Here is a 12,595-nt window from a genome sequence, read left to right as displayed (position 1 = left end):
AATGCCTAAAAAAAAGACAGAAGTTAGACTTATTTAATCAATCTTTAAAACTATATTATTTCATGTTTTAAGGAGTATATTAAAAAACCTATAATGATTACAAATATAATCAAACTATAAAATTCAAAAATTATCTCTTAATTTAAATCTTAGAAATTAATTTAAACTTAAATTTATTTTAAATATGATTTTTTAATAATTTTTTTTATCTATTATATTATTTAAAAAATATCTCAATAAAGATGGTATTAAAATTATTCGGAAAAACATTTGGAACGTTTAATTTCGACATGAAATTATTAATTAAAAAGTTAACACTTACTTAAAAATGTAACCAAAGTATAAATTACTAGCGTAAATACAAATGTTATCATAATGACTATTCGTACGTATTTTTTAAATATGTATGATATTATATTAGTAGGTGATGATATTATAATGTTAATAAGTTAATATACAAAATAAATTTATATTTAATAAAAACAAAATAAAATGAATAGAGAAAAGATGTAAAAAATAATTGTTGATAAATAGAAAAAAAATAAACAATTTTATAAAAAATATGTAGAAGTAACTGTTAATTTTTAAAAATTTAACAAATAATTATATTGTAAAAGTTAAAATTTGAATTATGAAACGTGGACACAAAAGAAGATAATCTTCTTTTATACATAGTTATAAATAAATATAAATAAAAACATATTTTTCTTAAAATCCAATTTTATAATGTTTAAATCTATAACAATATATAGAGAAAATATCTTCTTTTGTGTCCACATTTTGATATTCTTATTTTACTATTAATTATTATTTTTAAAATTAATTATTATTTTAAAACCTCTTTTGTCTTTGACCGTTATGTTCAAAATTTCTTCTGTGTACATATTTTATTTTTCAAATTTTATATTTAATTATATATTTCTTATTTATCTCAACTCAAATTCTTATAAAAATTAATAAAATGCGAAAACAAACAACCGTATTCGCTAGTATCCTATAAAGAAAATTGTTCAAATTTATTATTATATATCTTTTTAAAAGATATTATAATTTTTACTTGAAAAATAAGCTTGCACGTGTTCTACCTTTTCTAAAATTATAAAAATTTTCCTAAATAATAATTATAAACTCAAAGAAAAGTTTGATGAGTGTGGTGGAATAATTTATATTCTATCCAAATACATACTTGTACAATAAAGCAAAGCACTTCCATTATCTTGCCGTTAAGGGAATGAAGTGTGGAGATTTTTTAATATTAAAATATTTGATAAATCATTGAAGATAGTGTATAAAACTTAAAAGGCCATGCCTTTTCAAATTGTGGTCGACATGATGTAGGTGACGATGTCACAAGTTGGTTAATAGATTCACTAATTCAACAAATAGAACTTAATTATATATATGCTTATCTATTGATTCACCATTTTATTTTGCATCAAATCTAAGGAGAATAGAAATTTTCGAGATGACAAGATCATAATCTTTGTTCACAATACAAAAGCATTGAATAATAGTGACAAAGAAAAGAATCTATGCCGTGAAAGATAGTGATGTTTTGCTTGCACAAAACAAATTAATCATACAATGTATCATAACTCTCACCACACCAAGTTATGTTGAAGATAATCAACCGAAGATGGTTCTCTAATTATAGTTAGACAACATTTTTCTCTCACTGTTAAGTTTATTTTCCATGAAACAAATTTTGACTTATAATAGAAATAACTTAAAATATTAAATTTTTAGATCGACATTATTTTAAATGTTATTTTAGAGATTATGTCAAAATATATAATATATAAATGGAGATAATTCTGCATAGTAAAATTAAATTTGATCTAAATTTCATTGTATAGTGTTAATATCACTCGAAGTTTATCATATGTGAAATTTATCCTACCCTGCTACTCATTGTTCAAATTCTTTAAATTTGCACGTTTAGTACAGGAGAGGGTATTGAAAAATTTACAAGATTAAAGATAAAATAAAAATACTAAAAAAATTATAAAAAATTTTAACCGATTCAATTAAATGTAACTAAAAAAATTATAAAAAATTTTAACCGATTCAATTAAATGTAACTAAAAAAAATTGGAATTATCAAAACGGATAATCTGGTCCGGCCCGACTCGACCCACCACATGTTGATCATATAGTGAGTCAACTCAACCCAGTTCATTTATTGGTAAGCCAAAAAAATTTGAATCCAGTCTAGCCCATCACAGGTTGGTAAGTTAAACGGGTTGGCACACAGACTCACTTAATTAAAAAAAATACATTTTTTTCCGTCAAAACTAAATTATAATTTTAATTAAAATGTAAGTAAACTTTAATATAATCAAAATACAAACTAAAATCACAAAAATACAAGTTATTTATGTGTTGGCTAAAAGAATCACTTAACTTGACCCAAATGCAAAGTTGAACTTAACAAAAAATATTTGTATGACCTTTTATTTGCAGGTTGGCTCACCAACCCGGCTCACCATGAGTTCAACCGGGTGAGCCGAGTTCAAGGTGGATCGGGTTAAAAATTAACTCGTATTGAAATTTTGTAAAAAATTTTCAAACTAATCCCGCCCAAACCCATACCGGATAGACTCGCGGATTACAACCCATTTTAACCGCTCAAAAAAAATCAATGAAATTACACGTGATTTTTTAATTTCGAAAAAGAAAACCTAAATTATAATATAGAATGATCACTCTCAAGAAAATTCAATCTCTGTTAGGTCATTAATTATCATTGTGATAATCCGTTTTCTGATATTAACTTTTCAATCTGATAATTTTGCGCTTTTGCTATTTGACGAGTATCTGCTTTCATTATTATTACTACTCTTATTTTGAACAATGGTGGATTCTAAAGTGGAGCATCTCATGTGCGGTTTACCCGTGAAGCATTATTAATCACGGACTGATCTATCACAAAAAAGAAATTAAAGAGGCACATCCATGGTATTATGAAAGTAAGTTATTATTACTTTTATTAGTTAATGTTGAAATTATTGTCACGATAAGTTAACTTTAATTTAATTTTATTTATAGAAAAATAATATAAGTAGTTTAGTTTCATTTTATATTTAGATTTTGTTATTATGTTTTGTATTTTATTTTTTAATAAATTTTTATGTAATTGATAATTGAAATGTGAAAATTATAAAGATGTTTAGAATATCTAATTTACTAATTGATAATCCGTCATTTTCAATATCAAATGTATTGATTTTCTTAAATCATAATTTTAATATTATATTAAAAATGAATTTTAAATCTGACTTAATTTTACAAAATCAATTTATAAAATAATATTTATATTTATTTATATATTATAAAATTATCTTGTCAAAGATATAAGACACTTTCGATATAAATATAAAAGTTAGAGTTTTATTAATTTGAAAGGAGAATAAAGAAAGTAATATACAGAATTTATACGTGTACGAGAAAAAATATATAATTTTTGATTGAATGAAAAATGGGTTTATGATTGACAATAATTGAGTGTGTGTAAGAAGAGTGAAAGAGAAGAAAAAAATGGTGGGACAAGTTCACGTGCGGAAGGACCTGAAAGTAATGTAAGTACATTTCCAAGATGCCAAAACCAGAGGCTACAAAGCAGCAGGTAAACCCTGCAAGCCTCTTTCCAACATTTGCACCCCTAAGCTCGTTTTTATTTATTTATTATTATTCATTTCAAATCTCAAACTTTTATTACTTGCATAACATTATCTTTTGGGATAATATGGTTTCTAGATATTGCAAAATTTGTCTGCATTATTGCTTCCAATTAAATTCACTAACTGTTTTTCTTAGGGTTTCGAGTGTCTCTTTATATAGTTAAATCATCAAGCGAACCTTCATTATGTAAAAGCTTAATCAAAGTTTTACATAACTAAAAAATTATTAAATGATTAATTTCTTTTATTTTTGTTGAAATATTCTGCTGTTTAATGTTAGAATGATATAGTATTTTTAACTTCTTATCTTTAATTTCGCGATCAACTTATCTTATTTTTAGTTTCTTTTACTTTATAACTCATCTTATTTTGAAAGAGAAAATATGATATGATTAATAAATTATTAAAGACTGAAAATAATTTAAAGAAATCCATCAATGAGTTAAAAATAATAAACTAATAATGACGTCATGATTTTTTTCACTTGAATATAAACTAAAGGATCAAGTACCTTTTTATCCTTTAACTTTGAAATTGAAATTAGTTAATTTTTGAAATTTTGACATAATATAATCATTCAAATTATTTGTATTTATTCATTTTAATCAAATTTTATTAAAGTTTATTTGACATTTCAAACACGTTTTATGATATCATTTGAATTGTTTATATTGTTTGATATATTTTTGCTTTAATTAGTTGCGAAACGTGTTTAAAAATAAACTTATCAAAATTTATCAAACTTAAATAAACTTATCAAAATTTAATTAAAAAAACTAAATCTAATATCTTTAAAAATAGAGAACTAAATTAGTCTCGTCTAAAATTTTAAATAAAAACTAATTTTAATTTTCACTATAAAAATTTTTTAAGAAAACGATCTTAAACTAAACAATCATTCATCATAATATATGCCTAATACTTACGTAAATAAGTTGTTTTCCTCATATTAAAATTTAGTTTTTAGAAAGTCAAATTTTGGACTATATTTAGAAATATAACGGGTTCAAAAATAATCCATAATTTGGTGTAATTGGATTTTGAATGAATTTTTAATTTTCTTTTTTTTTCCATTAAAAACTAAAGGAGAAAGACATTGTTGGGAAAAAAACTAATTGCACAAAATAACAAAGTTCAAATTTTTATTTTTCAAGATCCTAATTCTAACATAAAAAAAAATGTTTTTCCAATAATTTATAGATTTGAATGAAAAAAAATCTCACATTGTCTTATTAATAATAGTTTTACCGGAAAAGATGGTGGATCCTTCAAGATAACATAAAAAGACTGAATCATTGATATACAAATAAAATTAGCAGACGATCCACTTAAAAAATATTCGCTGACGTTGATGTCAGTAAAAGCATAAATATATATATATATATATATATATATATATATATATATATATATATATATATATATATAATTGACAAATATGGCTAATAATATTATTTTTTGGTAAATTATATTCTATTTAATTTATTGATTATATATATATATATATATATATATAATTAAATTTAATCAGATTTCTCACATATTTTACTCATAATTACATTTTATAGTATAATATTTGTATGATATATTATAATATATTTATTAGGAGAATAATATATATACATATTATACATTATATCAATTTAATATCATTTTTCAACTTGAACAAGTTACTAACGTGAAAATACAAAATATTTTAAGTATTCAGTAAAATTAACTTTCTTAATAAAATCTTAATTAAAATATCTATTAAAAATATATAATTTATCATGTATATAAAATTGAATCAAATCTTAATTAGAACTTTTGCGTCATACATGAAGATTGGTTAGGAATCTGATTGCAGTTCTTTTTATATATAAAAGTCATATTCCCTCCTTCAATTTAGTCATAAATATGTCTATCTTACGTATTCTTAAATTTGAAAGTAACCATTCTCGCCAATTATAAACAATATACTATAATTATCACTAACGAAAAAAAAGAAGAAGCAAAAACACATGGATATTTTAGTCTTTTTATTATTTAAATTCACTTTTTGTATTCATTGCTTCCAAATATGGATAGATTTTAAAAGTACGTTGATGTCATGTTCTTATATTCTTTCATTTGTTGCGATGTTTTCTGTCCATTGATTTTCCTTTTCACTCTTAAAAGGTTTGTAATAAATTACCGTCTTACCTTTTTCTCTAGACGAGTTAAAATTTTCCTTTTTCTTTTTTTAATGTAACTTTTTCAATTATGACATTAATTATTATATTAGTTTTAAATTAAACGTCCAGATATTTTAAGTATTACATATTAATATACCGGTTAACTTTATTTTAAACTTAGTTGAAAATATTTCAATATATAATACAAGAATAAAAATAAAACACGTAATATAAAAAAGTAAATTGAAATCCAAAAAATAATTGAACAAGGATCGGGATAAGATTTTCATCCCGCATACTTGTTGTAGTCTAGTGCATTTTTGTTAATAACCTGATGTGTTATAGCATACCAGTCCGCAACCTGTTTGAATGTAATTATGTCTTGTGTGGTTGGTTAGTTATTTTTCACGCTCGATACTAATCCTTTTTTTTTCTCTTTCTCAACATGAGGATAAACCGTTTACATATTCAGATCTTTATAAAAAAAACTTAATGTGGTTTAGAAGCATTTAGGTAAAGGGAAGATAATTCCACTGGGCATACCATTCTATAAATTTGTCTTTTCTTCTTTAAAATACATGTGAAGGTTTTTGATGGTTGGAACTTTGAATTTATCTCTTGAAATTCTTCATGTTTTTTTTTTGGACAAAATACTTTGTTCTGACTTTCACAATACTCACAAAAATTTAATGTTGGGTTTTGCATTCATGGTCTTCCTTTAGAGTATTAATAATCGAAAGTGATTTTCTCAATAGCACGTGGAATTGATACACCTTTATTTTATATGACTTTACCAAGAATAAGTCTTGATGCTTCTTTGCATGTGTCTAAGTTGATGTTAATTTGTTATCTTAATCAAATTTTGGTAGAAAGATCACGATTTGCGTTTATTATTGATATGAAATATGAGAAATTGTTTCTATTTTGTTCAAATTGTAAAATAATTAGTCACGATCTATCTAATTGTTGAAAGTTACAACAAGATGCCAATAATATTTTTGGTGGGAAGAAAACAATTGGTCCAAAAATATAACAACAATATCGTCGTAAGGTCGTACAAGATAGGATTACAGCTTCTTTAACTCACGTAGTAGAGCTTGAGGTTCAATCATTTATGGTGCAACTAGTTGTGGTACAACTTATTACTTAGTTTTAGCCCGAGCCAATGATGGTTAATCATGGTAATATTTGTGTTGTAAATATATTTTCACTTGTTAAGAATTTAGATGGTGGTGAGCTAATGAAATTTTATTTCTTGACTGATATGTCTTATGAGGAAAATGTCACTCTTAATGTCAATAGTTTATATGGTTTACAACAATTAGATTCAACTCATACACTACAAGAAAAATTAATATTAATGATAGTCAAAATTCATCAATAATGCTTTAAATATCTCATCAATTAACTTCTACCGACAAAACAAGAATTTCGTCAATAATATTTGTAGGTTTATCAACAAATTTTTTAGTCGATAAATTTTGTCGATAATTATTGACATAAGATTTCGTCGATAAATATTGTGATCTGATCCATCTTCCTCCTCCTCCTTCATTATTCTTCTTCTTTTTCATTGATATCCATTTACAATAGTGGTGAACTTGTGTTTTGATTCCACTCGAATACAATTTTCTCCACCCATCAAACACCATCACCATTCAACCTCTAAAACCCCCATTTCTTCGTCATTCTTCGTTGCCCATTCCAACTCCACCATCTTTATTGGATCACCATCTTTAACCTATATTTTTTGCTTCTATCACCATCATTTTTACCATCAAAATATAAACAGATTCAGAACCTATCACTCTCCACTTTCATCTTCTTCCTCTCTGTTTTATCTCTCCTGTCCAATTCCAATCACCTATCGCTACCAACACCCATTTCCATATAGTCATCTTCGCTCACGAACATGGTGGTGCGTCAGTCTGCGTTTTGGGATAAGGAAGGATAATGATGTTTGTGATGCCTCCCGTAATGATCAGTGTTGTCAACGACAACCTTGAGTGAAGGTGGAATCTTTAGCAAGGATGAGGGCAACTCTTTGACGGTGGATTGCGTGAACGGAGGATTGGCTCTAACATGGACGAAATCAAAGAAAGAAGAAATCATCTTCTAGAGTTTAAGTTTAAGTTTAGTTTGTAATATATCCAAATTTTGACTGGAAATTTGTCATTTTTTTTATTAACAGATTTATGAATGGACAAATTCACATATTATAAGTATTTTAAATTATCGACGAATTTTAAAATTTATAATTATTAATAAAAAGTTCTGTAAAAAAATATAATTTGTAATGCTCACGAATTTTGTTGATAAAAATAAATTTGTCATTAATTTAAAAGATACTTATTTTGGGATTTTATTTTTATTATCAACAAGTCTCACGTGAGTAAAGAACTTAATATCACGTCAACCAAATCTATTAAACTTTAAATATATTTTTAACAAAATTTAAGAAAAAAAATTACTTCTAAATTATAATGTTTCCGTTACTGATATATGTTTTCATTGTTATTTCTAATTGAACTAAAACATTTACTAAATAATATTATATACAAATATTAGTATATAACATTTTTGTATTAAAGACTTTTCATGACGGTTAAATTTGATCTGACAATCGTTATTATTTTAGTTGTTTAGTTGTTTTCAAATATTAAACAAAATTACGATGATTACAAACTGTTATTAAAAAGTTTGGAAAAAGATAACTGTTATTATCGCAACCATTGTTAAATTAAGTAAAATATATTAAATATAAACTATAAATTATGTATTAATGAACTAATAAAAATCGATTATTTTTCCTCAACTGTCTCCTAAAACAATTCAAGATTGAGTATAATTATTACTGTGCGACAAAGACTTACACGTGTGACTCACTGTGTGTGGAGTCCACGCAGCGGTTCGCAAGTTGTGCAAAGCTTTACCACTGGTGTTGGGGTTGCGGTAGGAAATGAAAGTTAGAGCGGAGGAAAAATATAAAATAGTAATACGTCATTTAATTAGAAATAAATTAAATAATAAAATGAAAAAATGTATAATATAAAATTTTGTGTGTTGAGTTGGTGTTGCTTTTACAGGTACCCAAACCCACTGCATGCTATGCTTCAAACCTACTGTTTCGTTCTTTCTTTTCAGTTTTCAGTTTTCAATTTTGATTGATTGATGGATGGATGGATGGATGATGATACGATGCTTCACTCCATCTCCTTTCCTTTCACTCTTTATGCCTCACGACTCACTGCATTCTTCTTTCTTCTCCATCATCACATGTATGCGTAATTCAAGTATAATAATAATAATAATAAAATCATTTTTCATTTCACTTTCTTTTATCAACGTAGATTCAAAATAAACACTACAAAAAAATAGTTTATCAGTAATCAATTTTAATGATCAAAAGTTGTTAGTTACTATAATTACTAATTTAAATACAAGTTTACAAAGTAAAAAAATTATTGGTTACTAAAATAGTTACTATTATAAATAAAAAATTATAATTGGTCACTAAATTGGTTTTTAGGATTAGCTACCATAGTTTTGGCTACCAAAAAAAACTGGTTACTAAAATTTAGCTACCTAAGTTTTGGCTACCAAAATAACTTAGTTACTAAATTGCTCTCTAATTAATTAGTGACAAATTTAGTAACCAATTATAATTTTTTATTTATATTAGTGACTATTTTAATAACTAATAAATTCTAATTTTGTAAATTGATATCTAAATTTGTCACTATAGTGATTAACAATTTTTAATCACTAAAATTGATTACTAATAAAATATTTTCTTGTAGTGAAAATATCAAGTGATTTTCAGTTAATAATCATGCTAATGATGTTCAACGAATATTAGTTAAGATTAATAATATCACTTTTATTAAAAGTAAAATATGAAATGAGCTTACTTTGAGTATTTGGGTTTTATTTCTATTTTGTTACGTATGTTTTATTGAAATTCTAAATGGAGTTTCCTATGAATTTGACCTAATTAAAATTTCATTAGAATGGGTAAATCCAATCATAATATATTAATTTTATAAAATTTAGAAATATACAATTTCTATTCAAAGATATTTTATGATATATTTTTAAATAAAAAATATACCAACGTAATCCTGTATGTGTAATAAATTGAAAATTTATATACTGATTTGTAAAGCTTTTACTATCAACTTTAGTTTATAGTAATGTTTAAGTTTAGAAAACAAGGCGTCAAAGGCAATGTTAAAATCCTTCTTTTGTTGTATCGAAAATTTTAAAATTAAACAAAATTTAAATATAGTTTTTATTAAGAATAAATATTTTATTACACTATATAAAAATAAATTAAAAAGATAACACTTTTACATTACTTTAAAATTAAAATGCATACTCTTTTATATAATGTTTCAAAGATTCATTTTTTAAATGAATTCGGATTATAATTAATTAAAACTTTAATTTATGTAGCGTAGAAAAATATATTTAATTTAATATGATATGAACATTTATAATTTAAACTAAATGACACTATAAGATCAGATAAAGATAAAACTGTTTTGAAATGTAACAAAAAGAAAAATTAAAATTAAAAAAGTGTTTTCATTTAAAAACCAAAATTCCTATTTATAATGGTATTTGGTTCTTTTATATGCAAAAAGAAGAAAAACACGGTTGCCTTTACTTCAAAATCTTTTTAATTATTAACAATTTTAAGTTTTACCAAACAAAATGCAGACCTTCTTCAACAAGGACTGTCATAGGATGAATAATGGGCTGGAGATTTTGTTTTGATGAGTTCTAAATAAGTTTATGTAAGATATTATATGATACCATTTTTAATTTAAAATTTTAAAATAATAAATTTATGAGTGATTATACTTATATATCAGTTTTTTTACTATTTTTATCTAAAGTAAAATTTCAGACTTATTTTAAATTCCTGATCGGTAACATGCTCAATTAATCTAATTAATATAATAGTAATGTATTAAAAAGGTTAGACTTAAATATTTTTTATCCCTTGTGAAAATTGAAATTAATTTTTTTTTTAATTTTGATCTAATTTAGTTTTTCAATTTTATAATTGCGTGAATTTAGTCCTTTCATTACTAAAAATTCTCATATTACATAAGTTTTTTCTTGTAAATTTGTTAAAAAAATTTGTAAGAAAAAACTTTTTTCGGTAGAATTTTAATTGGTAGGTAATTCCTTCGCGGATAATCATTTTCTACAAAATTATAAAATTTTCAAGTATTTCCTACAAAATTTGTTGCGAAAAGTGTTTATACAAAATATTTTGCAAGAAAATTGGTAGCAATTTCTTGCAATTTTTTTTTTCACAACAAAATTTGTAAGTATTTCCTACGAAAAAAAATTTTAAAACAAAATTGGCAGGAAATATGAGTTTTTTTAGTAGTGTTTTATAACCAGATATTGTTAAGTTTATTTGATGTTTCAAATAAGTTTCATTATAACATTTTCGCTTCAATATTAGCTGAGAAACGAGTTTAAAAAGTCAAATAAATTTAACAAAATTTAGTTATAAAGACTAAATTCACGCATATATTAAGTTAGAAGACAAAATTAGGTCAAAGTTTCGAATATAAACTAATTCTAATTTTCACTTAAAGTGAATAGACAAAAAATATATTTAACCAAATATAAGCAGATAGATATCTTGAATGAATCGTTATTTGTTCGTAATCTCATAGCATTGCTTTCAGAAACTAGAATTATATTATTTTACAAATCTAAACATTACCCTAAAGTGTACATAGTTTATTTTTGTTTGTAAAGTTTATTGTATAGTAATTTTGTGTTTATCTACATCTAACTCATACTTTTTCAGATTTAAACCAACTTTACTCAACGAAAAGTGTGTGTTTTTGCTTGTAGGTCTCATTATTGAGTGAATGAAACATATATTTTCCATGCATGCATGTATTTATTTCAAATATAAACCACATCTACAATTTATAAAAATCCATACAGCACACATATAGAGAAATAAAGAGAAAGGTTTGCATCAAAGTGAAGAAGACGATAAAAAAGTGAGCCAAACTATGAAAGTGCAGTGTACGTAGCTGTGAAGGGGACAAGAAGTACTGCATATATACGATGAGTTTGTGGTTAATTTGGTTGGTGTTGCCGTGCATGGCATGCCTCAAATTCTATGTAGTTCTTCCTAATGTCTACACATGAAACTAATATAGCTGCTTCTGTTCACAAGCTACTTGCAAAACCTTTGTTTTGTGGGATGTTACAAACAGGTGAGACAATTTGGTGAGAGAAATATGAGAAAATGAAAAGCTTCACACACATGAAAAATTGAATAATTGAACATAGTTTCTTCACTGAGGTTGTCTCGGAAGAGTCTGAGGGGATCTATGTTTCTTTATACAGGTTACTTGATGATGATGCAGCAACACAGATAATTGTTTTGTTAACTGTGTGGTTTTGATTTAGGGTTTTCCAGAACTGTCATAATTTGGTTCTATACAAGAGAAATACGATTCAACATCTTATTAAATCGATTCAATAATTTAGTGAATTTTATTTATTTTACTTCATATTTTTCTACATGACATTATTAATTAAAAGTTAGTTAGTACAATTAAATTTGGCTTAAATTAAATTATTTTTTATAATTACCTCTAATTTTAGTGAGTCATTCTTTATTTGTTTTTCAAATGTCATTATCCGTTTTATTTCCTTCGGTAGATCTCATTGTTTATAAATTTGGGACTCTACTCTTTATTGAATACGGACAAGTTT

The sequence above is a fragment of the Vigna unguiculata genome, chromosome 2, assembly GCF_037176805.1.
Source record: "Vigna unguiculata cultivar grain cowpea cultivar isolate G323 ecotype 2 chromosome 2, ASM3717680v1, whole genome shotgun sequence".
In the NCBI taxonomy this organism is placed as follows: Eukaryota; Viridiplantae; Streptophyta; class Magnoliopsida; order Fabales; family Fabaceae; genus Vigna; species Vigna unguiculata.
Note: the sequence above shows the minus strand (reverse complement) of the source record.